Below are 13,849 nucleotides of genomic sequence, written 5' to 3'. Positions count from 1 at the left end.
ACTAACTCATGTCCCCAGGTGCCATGTAGGGAGTTGTCCTGTTTAGGGATATTTTTGGTCTTTGTGTGCACTTAAATGGTAGGAGAGGTAGTGCTGGAATGTACTTTTACCAGAGATACAAGATGAAAATCAGATTTGTTAATGAAAACTTTTGAGGAGCTACTTATTGGAATAGATGAAGCAATCAAGCTTAGTTTGGCACAGCCTTGGTGACTCAATCTCCTCCCCAGTGATAAAAAATACAAAGTGTTTTTACTGTAACTATGAAGGTGCTATTTAAAAGTGGAGTTTAATTGCTAAGACATGAGAATAACTACAATACACATACATATATATACAGGCATGTTTGCGTATGTGTATGTATCTGAGAGATCTTACAGTCCTGCCATCGTTGGGACTGGCGTTTGTTTTAACAATGTCCATGATAACAATCTCAACAATAAAGTTTTACATCATACAGCAGATTTTTTATTGTGTGACATGGCTGGGAGTAGCCCCTAATTAAGCAGAAAGCTAGTGTTGAAGGAGATTTGCATCTATTTCTAAAATTTCTCTGTTTCAGTACAAAATGTACACGTTTTGATGAATCTGACTGCTAAGCTCCACCCTGATGTGAGCAGACACGATGCTGGAGTCTTGTTCTCATGGAGGTTGTAGAATTGGGTTTTGTCTTTCCAGTAACAACCCATTTGCTACAGATGGAAGCCAGGACTCCCTTTGTGGAAGGTCAGCTCTGAGGAGAGCTGGGACAGATGTTGTTCCCTTGTCAGGACAGCTTTGGGCTTTAAATATTTGACAGTTGAGTGCAGATCACAAGTACAGAAAGCAGAGCAAAACACAGCAGAAGTGATTGTGGTTTCCAATTAACAAGTGAAAAATAGTGCCAGAGTTGAGTGTAAAATACCAAACATAACTCTCCAGAGAAAAAGCACATGTGACTGAAACAGTTCCCTTCAGCTGAAACGTGGGCATGGGGACTGCTAAACTGCTTTTATTGTAGAATTTTATTTTTTGCATATATGGCTAAAAGTTTATGGGCATTTACTTTAGCATTAGTCTGCCCTATTCCCGATTTGACTTGCCACAGGTTGTTGTAAAAATAAAATTATTTTGGGTTTTTTGAATACCTACAAAATTATTACTGTTATTAAAACACACACAAGCTGATAGACTGCATGTTTATTAAGCTTGGATACTTGTCCCTTTAGAGCCCACCTGCCAGTGAATATTTCACTCCAAAAGAGTCAGGTAAAGTTCAACAAGTTAATTTTGCAGTGGGTAACTCATGCAGAGATGAGACCTGCTAAAATGCCATCAAAATGTTGAGAGCAATCATAGTTTGCTTCACTAAGCTGAGTTTCAGGAGTGAATTTTATCGATGTTGCAGACTCAAGGAAGTACTTTGTCCTGGAATGCTGCTTTTCTGCCTGTGGAATCCCCAAACTCTTTAGGAAATGAAAATCTGAAGGTTCTTTATCATGTACCTGATGAGTCCAAATCACTTTCTGTCCACCCACCTCCCCTCCCACAAATACTTTGTGGATAAAAGAATTCAAAAGAACATTTCTATTGTGCTGTATTTTTTTAGATTAGGGGACCCAGGGTTATCCAGCTGGAACAAAGGCTCTTAAAATAAAATGGATCCTTTGAAATTCTTGAAATTAGTACATATTTGTTCTAATTTCAGCTGGATAACTAATTTTTTTTATTGTGCTAATGGGCTGTTATGCATATGTGGAAGCCATTTACTGCATGCCCTAGGTGGAAACAGACTCATATTTCATCTCTGAATATTTAACACTTAATAAGGTAACCACCTGCTTTTAAACTTATTCCAACATATTTGAATAGCCTTTAGTGTTCATTGTGAACACCAAGATTATTTTTGATCTCCTGTAATGAAACAAATAACCAAACCAATTGAAGTACTAAATAAAAACTAAAAAAAAATTCCATCCCCTCTATTTTTCAGTAATTCAAACCACTTTATAATATTACAAATCACTTAGAAGGAGTTCTGTAACTTTAAAAGCCAAGGCTGCACATAGTGAAAGTTTGTCCTTCTCACCATGACACAGTGAAACCACCGACTGTAGAGGAGGGTGAGGGCAGGTGCTGAGCTCTCTCTGTTGCCTTCAACCCTCACCAAAGCTGTCTGGAGCATTCCTGTTGAAACCTCAAACCAGGAGAAACAATTCCCTGCATCTGTTCCACTTCACCCCCAAATTTTGTCATGGCTCATGAACCTGCATCTGGGGAGGATGAAATTGGCAGGGAGGCATTGCGAATATGGCTGGAAGCCATGTACTTACTCCTCACTTTGGAGCTGGCTGCTGAGGACTTCAAACAGCTTGAGAAGTCTAATTTACTGGGATTGGCATGGCTGAGGAACAGGATTAGGTCGGAGTGGTGGTTTGTGTGGGGGAAGTGTTACCTTAATTCAGCATTTCCTGTTCCTCTTGGTTTTGCAGTTTGATTTTGATGATGACTATACAGGACAAGAACATGATTAATACCATATTATCAAGCTCTGAGATGCCAACCTTCTTCAGGCAGTGCCAGCAAGGCTGGGGATTACTGAGCTAAGTTTTCATTCTGGGAATAGTCATCCTTTTGCCATTCCCTAGTGCAGTCAGCTGCCAGGTTAACACTCTGTTGGCTGCTTCACTGCTTCAGTTCTGGTGATTATTTGCAAAAACCCCACACTTCTTTCCAGTTTCAAAGCATGGCAGCGCATGGATTGTGTAAATGTGGAGAGAAAAGTTAATGGAGGGAGGACTCCCTTTGGTTTCTGTTTATTGGATGGGTTGAGCTATGCATTATTCCTATGGAAAGGAAGGTTTACAATGGGCTTTGATAGGAAGGCAGAAGTGCTTGTGGTTGGCTTGGGTACAGCAGAAAATGTTCTACTGCCTGGCAGCTCTACTTCCAGGGCAATAATCCTCATTTTAATATCAGCTGTGGCAGTATCCTTGAGATGGGAACTCTGGAGGTGGCCGTGGGCTTCTGGACCAGTTTTCTTTAGGCCATTTGGTCCCTTGAAAATAAGGGTGAGAACTTCCTTCCAGTCCAGAACTCCATTTTTGCCCTTCCAGAACATAAAGAAGGCTTACAAGAGAGCTGGAGAGGGACTTTTTACAAGGGCAGGGAGTGACAGGATAAGAGGGAATGGCTTCACACTGATAGAGGACAGGGTTAGATGGGATATTGGGAAGAAATTCTTCCCTATGAGGATGGTGAGGCCCTGGCACAGGTTGCCCAGAGAAGCTGTGGCTGCCCCATGATCCCTGGAAGTGTCCAAGGCCAGGTTAGACAGCACTTGGAGCAACCTGGGATAGTGGAAGGTGACTGTGCCCGTTTCAGGGGTTCAGAACAAAATGATCTTTAAGGTCCTTTCCAACCCAAACCAGTCTGTGATTCCATGAGTTTAGGACTGTATTTTATGGATAGCCAGTGTGATAACAAGTAAACAACCTGCCCACATTTGCCGTGGGAAAGAAGTTGTGCTACAGTCTTTGGTACCATCTAGAGTTTCCTTGATGCCAAGACTCCAAGTCCAAATGGGCTACAATGCCATAGCCAGCTGGGAAGTGAGGAAAGCATTTATCCCAGAGGCTGGGTCATCACATGGATGTAACACAGCCTTTTGGCGTATCAGAGATGGTAGAAAGTGCTGCTCACAGATGTTGCTGTGAGAGAGCTCAGTATCAATAAAGAGAAAGAAAACTTCCAGGACCCAGATTCTCCTGATAATCCATGAGCACGTGTCCTCACTCCGAGGGAACCGCAATACTCCTTGGAGCCTTTCCCTCTGCCTGCAAGCCTAACCTCTGTCCTGCTGAGCCTTAGCCCTGGCCAGCTCCTGCTCTTCCACGTGCTAATCTTGGCGAGACACTGGGACAACTGAGTGTCTGTTGTGTTATCCTGGGCTGTAAACAACAGGCAGAGCCACGTGTCATCTCCAGGCTCTCTAGTCCAAACAGTGGCGTGAGCGCCTGTGCGCTGTTGGGAGCAGTTTTGTGGAGTGCTCGGCATGCGAGGGGGACAAAGGGTGCTTGGCCTGCCAAATATCCCGAGCACAGACGAGGCTCAGACACGTGTGTTGGACAAAAGCAGAGCAATAGTGGCAGAAGGATCAGTAAAGCAGCTTGAGTTGTTACAGCCACTAGTCTTCCTTCTTTTGATGCAGAGAATAGAGAATAATTTTAGGAGAATGGTTCCCTGTTGAGGGAGCTGGTAGATGTCAGAAAAGGGTGATAGCAGGGAAGGGCTGTCAGGGTCATTGATGATGTCAGCAGAAAAAGACTGTTCTTTTGTTCAAACTTGCTCTTTTTGTGTAAAACTCAGGATTTTTGTGAAAAAAATAATTTCTGTGATCTCAGAGTTTGCTGTCCACTTCTGGACTGAGCCAGGGCTTTTCTGAAGCAGATGAATTGTATCAACTCCTGGGTCACATTGAGCCTTTTTACCCTTAAAATGAGAAAGATTAAAATCTGGGTTTTGTACAGCAGAGGTTACTAAAACAAGGAGAAAACTTGGGTCTTTTCCTGGATTTTGAAAGAAATCTGATATGTAATATTGAGGAATTTATTTCACCGCTGTGCCTTTCTTTAACCATCTGTAAAATGGGAGTGATACTGGCTCTGTTATGTCAGGTGTCTTAGTAAGTGTAGGAAAAATGTGCCAGGGAACAAGCCAGATGCTGATTGTATTGGAGTATCTTTCAAAGCCCTGAATCTGACAAATCCTAACTGCACATGGATCTGTCATTTTCCTTCACTCCCAGTGTCAACCCCATGCAGAATAATTTGAAGAAGTTCTGGGCTGTGAGGATGGTGAGGCCCTGGGACAGGTTGCCCAGAGAAGCTGTGGCTGCCCCTGGATCGGTGGAAGTGTCCAAGGCCAGGTTGGATGCAACCTGGTCCAGTGAAAGGTGACCCTGCCCATGGCAGGGAGTTGGAATGTAATGAGCTTTAAGGTTCTGTCCAATGCAAATCATTCTGGGATTCTATGAATCTGAAGTTCTGTTTTCATAAGGAATACATACTTTGTTATAAACTTCCAGTGATGGGCTAAACACGGCTTCACCAGTACGAGTTTTTTTCTTGGAAGGGTGAAGAATGCACAGATTTTGTAGCTTTAGCTGCCACTTATTTTAAACAACTCATCCCTGTCTCTAACAGGGAACAAATTATCTTGAGCAGCATGACACTTTGCATATTTTCAGTATATTCATCTTCCCAGAGAAGACAGAGCTTGAGCTTTTTAAGCAAGAGCATGCAAAGTGTAGTTGTACACTTTAACAGTCCTCGTGTGCCCTGTTTTAATGCCAAATTAGCACCTACCTCTTTCTTTTGTGGGTCACAAAGAAAGCTCAAAGCAGTCCTCATGCCGGGCACTGGAAGTGTGTGGGATCAGCATGCAGTGCCTTGCTCTCCTGTGGATACAGCACGGAGCAAAACAGGTGAACTGGTATCTGCTACTTGCCTTTGCTTGGTGGCAGGATTCCTCACAAAACCTATATCCAGCAAGAGTTAATTAGATTCTATACCGGATTAGAGCTGATTGGAGATGTGGTGCACCTGAAGACATACATCACATATATTGCCCTTTTCTGTTTCCTCTGCTGTGTCTTCCTCTGCATCCTGTGAATGCCATAGGAGAGAACCCTTAGTGATGTGCTGCTAATGCTGTGTGTGTGTGTCTGTGTGTTACACAGGCTCTTGGTGCAGGAATGCTGACACAAACAAAAAGGAGATAACTTGGAAATTCTATTGCTCCATTTATGTTATTATTGTAGTTAATGGTCTGTCAGCATTTCCATTATAAATCCCTATTTTCAGGGTTTTATAACTCAGCCGTAAAAATTCTCTCCAGGCTGAATTTGGCATGTGTGTTTTCAGCCTGAGAGCACATGTGTTGTTTTTTTTTTAACAAGTTTTTTTTAAAAAAAATAGAACTGCATTCACAATTTTTAAGATATAGAATTGCCAGGAAAAAAAAAAGCACCAACAAGAAATAGGTGATTGGTTACAGATGCTTTCTTTGCATTCATATAACTCAAAAATTGCTGAGTTATTTCAGCTGTAATTGTGGGTATGTGTAAGGTTAAAATGGTGGATTTAGTACTATTCCTTTCTTTATGGTGTTGGTATTTGACAAGCAAATAGAAAACAGACCCCGATACTGTATACACCACGTCTAAGCTGACCCGGGTGTAAACTGACCTCCCAAAGCTGCCCCACGCTCCCCTCACCGAGGCCACATTGTTCCAGTGTCAGCAAGGATGGGGATGCTGGGAGAGGAGAGTGGGGACAAGAGCTTCGTTTTTGCTGGGTTTCTTTACCTTTACTCCATCATTTCTAATAGGTCTGTGCCAGTGTGTGGCTGGAGAATCCAGAATCCCCGTCAGCCAGGTGGTGTTAGGAATAAAGAGCTACAATAGACACATGTTCCACACGCTCTGAGGCCCGGCTTTGTCCACCCTGTTTACAGAGGACCTGCCCTGTGTCTGAAATCATCAACCTGGAGAAGTTTACACAAAGATGAGTGTAAACCACATGTTTTACACCAAAACATCTGAAAAGAAAAGAAACAAGGGGAAAGACCGAAAGATTATGTCTGAATTCTTTGCAGTCTGCACACACAGATTTTCCTTCTGTTCTCTCTGCAGTACCTGTGGCTCTTCACTTGTGTTCATTCACCACAGCTGGAACAAAAAAGAGTGACCAGCATCCAGAGACATTTTATTTTAGAATCTTCAGATTTCCTAATTCCCCAAATTAATCTACTTCCAAATGAATTGATTACCTCAAGAACTGACTCCAAGAACAGGCTGCAATTGAGTCCATAGATTTTTAATTTTTCTTGCATGTAGGGTGCTTTCTGCATAACATTTTATTGTGCATAAAACCAGAACATTTCATGTCTTCCCAAGAATGAACAGTTCCTTTCACGCTAAGGGAAAGTGTACAATAATTGTAGCAATTCCATGCCATAGTGATTCCTGCCATTACTGTACTTTGGCACTGTAAGACCAGTGGTGTCTATAAAAGTGTGTCAAATAGTGATTATGAAAATGTATAATCTGCTTTTCTTTTTTTTTTTTTTTTGCATCTTATCAGATACATCTTTTTGTAAATATTCAATTCTTCACATTTTTGCTATCCATACTGAATTTTCTCTGTGATGTTTTTAACATCCTGTGATATATAACATCCCATCATATCTTAAGCATTCCTTTACATCAGTATGAAAGGTCATGTACTTGGGCTGTTTTTCATTTCACGAACATCTGGGCTTATGAGATTAACAGAGCAGTATAGCATTGCCTTCGTTTGGTCTCTTGTATTAATAACTTGTGAATAACACTTGTCTTCTACCATGTGGATTATACTTCTGTTGGGGTAATTTCCTCACTGTAGTAATGGCTGCTAGTTAACCCCTTACTCAGAACTGCTGCTGCTACCAGCTCAGATGTATTTCTTTTTATGTTCAGATGTATAGTCCTGTATGCTTCCATTGGGTGGGAACAGGTCATTTCCCTAAACACAGGCATCTCGCACCATTTCCACATGAGGAATCCCACCTGGGCTCCAGCTGTCACTCTGGAAAAGGCCCGGGGCTCCTGTAGGTCCTTTGGTGTATCCCCCAGCCCTGTGCAGATGTCGCTGAGGCTGAAAGTGTGTTCAGTGGCACTGGATGCCTGTGTTTATGGCAGAAACTTATATTTGTGATGTGCACAGTCAGGAATTGGGGTCCTCCAACAGTGCAATGGGAGGGCCACATGATTTAATGGTGTAGTACTTTAGACAAGGGCCTGGAGTAACAGGACAAGAGGGATGGCTTCCTACTGACAGAAGGCAGGGTTAGATGGAATATTGGGAAGAAATTCTTCCCTGGGAGGGTGGGGAGGCCCTGGCACAGATTGCCCAGAGAAGCTGTGGCTGCCCCTGGATCCATGGAAGTGTTCCAGGCCAGGTTGGATGGGGCTTGGAACAACCTGGGCTAGTGGGAGGTGTCCCTGCCCATGGCAGGGGGTTGGAATTAGATGATCTTTAAGGTCCCCTCCAACCCAAACCAGTTTGTGATCCTGTGATTTCTGGTTAACAAAACCATGAAACAGGAATGAAAATCATTTAAAATGTGTGACAGTAAAGGTTTTACCTGATTGTGTGATGGTTTCATATTCTGCAGAGAACACACAGCTAGTCATACTGGACATAAGAGGTGATCTGAAATCATCTAAAAGGCCAAAATAGAATAGAATAGAATCACAATATGGTTTTAGTTGGAAGGGACCTTAAAGACCATCTTATCATTAATTAAATCTTTTACTGGAGTTTAATTGTCAGAAGTGTGGAGGAATTGGTTCTGCACCTGCAAACAGAAAAACACTTAACAGAGAACTACAGATCTGGAGACTAAAAGTCTCCATAGTGTGTCACCAGTTTTCTAATACCTTATTATTTCTCTTTTGTCTGTGTATTTATTGTGTGTTTTGTGGCTGTATTGTATCTCCCATAGCAGTTCCATGAGGTTTGGCCACAAGATGGCATCTGATTTCATAGCCTTCTTTTAAAATATCACTTTTTTTTTTTTTTTTTCTGCCTTGATGGAGTAATGCCCAGTTTTCCTGCAGCAAATTATAACCTACTTTCCTTCTGCCTTAGGGAATGCCTTCAGGGGAAAATGCGGTAGGATTTTCCATGGCATTTTTGGTTGCTGATAGTTGGAACCACCAGCAGAGATGATGGGTGACAGTTGCTGTTAATCCCCTGCTCAGTTACCCCACTCCTCCACCCTTCCAGGGTGTAACTGCTGCCTCTGTCATGATTGTTGCTTGGTAAATGAGAGCTGACACAAAAACTTCAGCTCATTTCATTTGTGAAATGATCCAGAGTCCCTCAAAGCTGTTTAACAAACCCTCACTGACATAGAAGAAACTTTGCCTGAGCCCCTGCTTACAGAAAAATATCTTACAATTTCTTAATTCTAACTAAGATGCCTAAAATTAGGGGTAATGTGTTTCTTCTTTTCTGCTTCAGAACATCTCCCATGTTCCTGCATTTGGGGAATGAAGAGCAAACAGATTTGAAGGATGAACAGGCAATCCAGCCAACTCTTCTGAGCAGACTGGGAATTCTGCCTCTGCAATGGCAGGAGAAATGGGTAACTGGGATTTATCAGGGGATCAGACCTACAGCAAACTTCAAGAGTCGGTTCTTGGAACGGGACCTGGATTAAGTAGTATCTTAATGTGCAAAGGGAGATGTAAATTATTCAAAAATTATTCAAATGGGTTTAGCTTAACTGTGAAAACCAGTGATTCAAGGCAGTTAAGCACTGTTCAGGTAACATTCTGTTTGGAAACTACTAGATGATGTGAAAGAGGACAATTTACCTTTTTTCCAAGGAACTTTAGCAAACAACAAAATTGTGAATTTTCTGGAATATTTTATCACAGCTGACCTTCCAACAATTTAGAGAAGGCAAAAAGTGAGAGCCATAAAGCTCTTGGTGGCTTTTGCATGTGGTTGTTTGGCGCAACCCTGGCTCAGAAGCTCCATACCCCTTTGATTGCTGGAAGCTGGTGGAGTTCAGGCAGAGCTGTGCTGTATTTGGCCTGTGTCCTTCATCCACAGAATCCCAGAATGATTTGGGTTGGAAGGGACCTTAAAATCCATCTCATTCCAATCCCTGCCATAGGCAAGGACACCTTCTGCTAAACCAAGTGATTCAGAGCCTCATCCAGCCTGATCTTGAACACTTCAGGGATGGAGAGTCCACAACCTCTCTGAGCACATTCTTCCTTCAGTATCTGCTACTTTCTCCCCTCTACCCTCCAAGGGACAAGGGTGAACTCAGCAGATTTTGGATCTGACATAGTGGGCAGTTTCTGTGCTGTTTCTTGAGCTGCTTTGGCCTTAATCCTAATTGATGACTATGATGCTGTTTTGGGGTTTGGAAACCTGTGTGTACTAAGACTTCCATTCAGAGCACACAGTCCATATCCTCTCCACTGGTCAGCCACAGAAACCATTTCCTCTCTGTTTTGCAACAGATTATTGAAATAGGAACTGTAGCACCTGTGTCCTTGGCTGATCAAACGAAGCAATACTAGAAGGTGCCAAAAGCACTTTAATTTTTTAAAATAACAACTCAGTAGGATTGTTCCAATCCAGCTGGAGAAAGAAACCTCAGGAACTCTGCAGAACCAAGTGTTCCTTACAGCCCACCAGGAAGGACTGTAGGGACTCTTCACAAACTACAGACTATAGCATAAGAACCTCTGGGAGCCAGGCTGGGAGAGCAATCAGGGATTTCAGATATGGGTGGAACTACCCAGGGAAAGTGGGACTGTAGGTAATAGCTTGTTCTCATTGTTGCTGCTGAACTGATGAATCAAGAAAAAGGAGAGATTTATCTATGCAGTCTGGTAACCCTGTATGAAATGTAGAAGAAAAGGTAAATGAATCACAGAATCATAGAATTGTTAAGGTTGGAAAAGACCTTTAAGGTTACCAAGTCCAGCCTTCAACTCAGCACCACCACCATGTTCACCACCAAGCCATGTCGTCAAAGTGCTCACAAAAGAGAGGTGAGCACCAGGAAAAGTGACAAGGGCTGAGGCAGTGAAAAGGATTTTTAAACAAGAAGTTTGGCAAAGAGTGGAACAATTAATCATGGTCCCTGTCCTCGTGTGTATCATTGGATCTTCTGACTGAAGTTTTTCTGTGTTTGGGGCAGAGCTAAAGCCCCTGTGGGTTCCTGGTGCCTGGTGAGGGCTGAGCTTGTCCCACAGGTTTTTCTCAGTGGTGGGACGCACTGCCAAGCTCTCATAGAAGAGGCACCTTCTTTTAAAACATTAAGTGTCTTTCATTTCTCTGAAACCTTTTCCTCTCAGTCCAATTACTAATGACTGAAATGTGTAAGTGAGGATGTTTGTGGAGAGGACAGATACTGTATGATCAGAAAGCTGAGCTAAGCCCTCTTTTTTAAAATTACATTTTAATAGAAGCTCTGTTAACTTCATTAAATGTCTCTTACCCTGGCATCTTAGAGACTTATCTTTATTCCTATTGCATTCCAAAGAAATAAGGAAGGGTTGATGTCCTATTTTTTACTGGAACAACTGGAACAGAGAAATTTTAACTGAGAGAGATGACAAAGCTATTTAAGTGTATAATTCTGAGCAGTAACTTAAGGCTCTGTAAAAGTAGTCCCCTGAAGGATCTGGATCCAAGCAATTTGCCCAAGATCACACTGAAATTGTGTATCAGAGCATGAGGCTTGACTTCCCTGCACCTGGACGCCCTTCCTTTGATGGAGACAGATACTGTACTGCGCAGTAGGTGGGGTGTGGAAGGAGGTTGGAGCCAACTTGCTCCAGCTGCTCTCCTGCTCTTCTGCCCTGTCACAGCCCCACCCCAGCTGTCCCAACAAGGTGCCTGTGGGCGTCCCCGTCCAGGCTAATGGAGCAGGGCTATTTTAAAGGGTGTAAACAGCAGACGTTTGCTAATTCTGCCTGCTATACAGTGCTTCCATGAGCAATTTTCCTAGGAAGCTGACAGGGCTGAAGGCTGTCCCATTTTCCACAGGTATTGCTGGATCCAGGAGAAGATGTTTGCAGAGCCTGTAACTTTGCACATTTCCATTCTGCCTGAGCCTCCCTTCAGCTCTCTGCGGTTGAGAAGTCAAGAAAAAGCTGCTGTTGGCAGAATTTGCTCTTGTGCTGAGATTTGGCCTGAGGAGCTCAAGGGTATGTTTTGGTGAAGTTTGCTTCAGGTAATTATTTGCCTCTTGGTGCTCTTGGTGGTACCAAAGCTCTGTGTGAATGTTAAAGAGTGGATTTTCAAAGAACTTACAGCTAGTCTAGAGAATATTCCAGCTAACAATTTATTTTGAAAAGAACCGACTCTCTTAGCGAGAGGGGCTGTCTTTGTTTGGTATGGAGAAGTTTCAAACTCTTCCACTCCAGGTCTTAAGGAAAGAGATGACTGCAACACTGAGGAGCTAAGGACAGCTATCCACTGACACCTCCATTTTCAGCTTTCCACATCTGGTTAAGTTCATTATGGCATTTTTGCTTTTACATATGAATCATTAGCTCTTGGCTGTGGCCTGTAGGAAAAAGAGACAGCAATTTTCATGTGCCTGTCCATATTCTTATATGGAAAGGGGATAATATTTTTCTAAAATACACTGTGTGAATGCTTCTGTTGCTTCTCTCATCTAAGTACTTCCAAGTTCTCTGCAAATTGTAATCAAACCAGTTGTATGATGAGACAATTCAAAGAATAAGGAGAAAGATCAGCTTCCATTTCTTTTATGAATCCAGAGACAAGCATATATTCCTTTCCTGCTAAGCAATGAGAAGTTCCTGTTTTATTCAGTGGCACTTGAAATGTGAAGTGGGACTACAGTTTATCTGCACTCTTGTTTTTCTGCTATGTGCTCAAAATGGGGTTTACTTGGAAAATGTGCTTTCTTCAGCAGAATTGGAGTCTTCATCTAAACAGCCTTTCCCAATCTAAGCAGGATAGTAAGTGGAAACGGAGGTTATTCCTCTATTAATCTCCCGTGTGGCTCAGTAAAAGCTCTGGCAGCTTCTTGTGTGACTTTCCTGTGTCAAATGGGAAAAACTTTTATACTTTCTAGTTCTCACTTCTGTACTTCAGTCCCAAGGCCAAATTTCCTTTGCTGTCAGCTGCCGCCTTTGTTCCCTTTGAAGCACCATTGAGCAAGCTGGGGAGACTTGAGCTGCATTTTTGTGCTTTGTTGTCTCACCTGCTCCAGTTCCGACAGCTTGGAACGGGTGAGCGAAGCAGAGCAGCAGCTTTCTGGAAAGGCTCAGACTCGGGAAACCTCTGGTAGTACTACAGGGACTGCTGAGCTCCTCGGCAAAGGCGCATATCCCCAGGGTCCCAGTGACTTCCAGGCACTCCTTAGGTTCTCTGAGAATGCTTCAGTGATCCTGGTTGGCTGCCCAACAGGCTCGCTGTGACAGTGACACTGTCTGCCATTTCTCCTTGATCCACAAAACCACCCCAAACCAGCTGCTGCAGAAAACTGTAGCTTTTTTTCCCTGTAGCTTTTGCGAAGACAGAGCAAATCTTACTCCTTTATAAGGAAAAGAAGCTTTTTGGGTGTTGGAGAGGAGTTTAAAACATGGGATAAAATTGTGTCTCAGTTATGAGTCTATTCAAGGGATGGGAATACTGGCTCTATTTCTAGAAGGAGCATTTTCCACTGAGCCTGTGATTCCATAGCAGTTTAAGCCAAAATAAATTGGTGTGCTGTGGTCTAGTGCTACCCCTAACCTCTACTTGCACATTCCCACTCCCAATTCCTTCGCTCTTCTGTTCTGTGCCTGTAGCTGTGGATGGGGCAGGGCTGCTCTCTACATGCAGGGGGGTTTGCAGGGTGGCAGGAGGGCAGGGCAGAGGTGCTGTGTTTCTGTAACACCCAAAAGCTAAGTCACCACCTGGCCAAAAATTCTGGGAACTTGTGGCCTGCCTTAATCAAATCCACATGTCCAAACAGGAAGCCACTCAGTGCTGTTCTGCATTTCCATGGGCAGCCTGGGATGGAGAGTGGGGAAGATACTGTTGAGTATTTTTCCTAGTTCTCCCACTAATTTATGCTCTTGCTGACCTTTGGCAAAACAATATAATTTGCAGATGTCCAAACTGTACAATGGGGCTATCAATACATTTCATCCCATAGGAAATGTGCTCAGTAATACTCTGTGAGCCAAGACATTTGAGATCCCTGGACAGAAAATGCTTCTGTATTGCTATAATTATAATTTTGTTCATTATTGCATATTTGTAAACATGGGGCAAGA

General features: G+C 42.9%; 1 long non-coding RNA gene across 1 annotated transcript in view; it reads left to right on the top strand.

Moving 5' to 3' along the window:
• The first annotated feature begins 9,051 nt into the window (after nucleotides 1–9,051).
• LOC109143324 overlaps nucleotides 9,052–13,849 on the top strand; it is a 112,606-nt gene continuing 107,808 nt past the window's right edge. The window contains exons 1-2 of the long non-coding RNA XR_002043393.3: nucleotides 9,052–9,171; nucleotides 11,601–11,761. This is a non-coding gene — a long non-coding RNA (uncharacterized LOC109143324). The remainder of the gene's footprint in view (nucleotides 9,172–11,600; nucleotides 11,762–13,849) is intronic.

This window comes from Corvus cornix, chromosome 5 (genome assembly GCF_000738735.6).
Source record: "Corvus cornix cornix isolate S_Up_H32 chromosome 5, ASM73873v5, whole genome shotgun sequence".
NCBI classification, from domain to species: Eukaryota; Metazoa; Chordata; class Aves; order Passeriformes; family Corvidae; genus Corvus; species Corvus cornix.
Note: the sequence above shows the minus strand (reverse complement) of the source record. Positions and strands in the feature narration are given on the sequence as shown.